Source organism: Nematolebias whitei, chromosome 12 (assembly GCF_014905685.2).
Source record: "Nematolebias whitei isolate Nwh7 chromosome 12, NemWhi1, whole genome shotgun sequence".
Taxonomy (NCBI): Eukaryota; Metazoa; Chordata; class Actinopteri; order Cyprinodontiformes; family Rivulidae; genus Nematolebias; species Nematolebias whitei.
The window spans coordinates 16717141-16717880 of NC_056509.1; the positions used below are offsets into that span (position 1 = coordinate 16717141).

Here is a 740-nt window from a genome sequence, read left to right on the forward strand (position 1 = left end):
CCCCGACAGGGAGTTTATATACTGTAATCGTAAGCACACACACATTCCTTGAATGTGTAATGTGTGACTCAAAAGTGGTCAAAATTAACGTGGTAAACTATCCAGGGTCGGTGCATGACTCACTTGTCTTAAGGAATAAAGTTCTCTTTACAAAGTTGAGAGATGGTGAATATGGGGATGGATGGCTTTTGGGTACGTTGAATACAGAAGTCCCTCGTTTATCACAGGGGATCTATACCCTGAAGCCCCACAATAAGTGAAAAACCGCAAAGTAGGAATAGTAGTACAGTAGTCCCTTGTTATTTTGCGGTTCCTTTATCGCGGACTCACTCTATCGCTGTGTTTCCAAATAAGATAGGACATGACACACAACTGGCTGATTGATGGATGAGCCACTCAACTGGCATGGAATTTTTATTTAAAATAAATTATTTTAAATTATTTAGCACCTGCTGCACATTTGTGCAGCCCACACTGCAGGATAAACTTCCTCCTGCTGTTCTCTGTGCAGAGCAGAAAAGTGGGCGTGGCTAAGAGCTCTTGCAGATGGCTGAGAACAAAGGAGGCAGGGAGCTGAAATCATGACATTCTGTGCTCTTTTATAGCGATTAGAGTTTAGAAACATTGTTTAGAATATTGCAAGAGTGTGGGAATATCCTGATGCGTGTGTGAGTGTGGGAAGGGTTTAAACGCATATATATATATATGTCATGATTTCAGCTCTCTGCCTCCGGCTGCTC

The 740-nt window shown here is 42.2% G+C and overlaps 1 protein-coding gene across 1 annotated transcript in view; it reads right to left on the reverse strand.

Annotated features, from left to right (window-relative positions):
• Positions 1 to 740, reverse strand: part of tnfrsf21 (tumor necrosis factor receptor superfamily, member 21) — a 61056-nt gene that overhangs the window by 1155 nt on the left and 59161 nt on the right. The window lies entirely within an intron of this gene.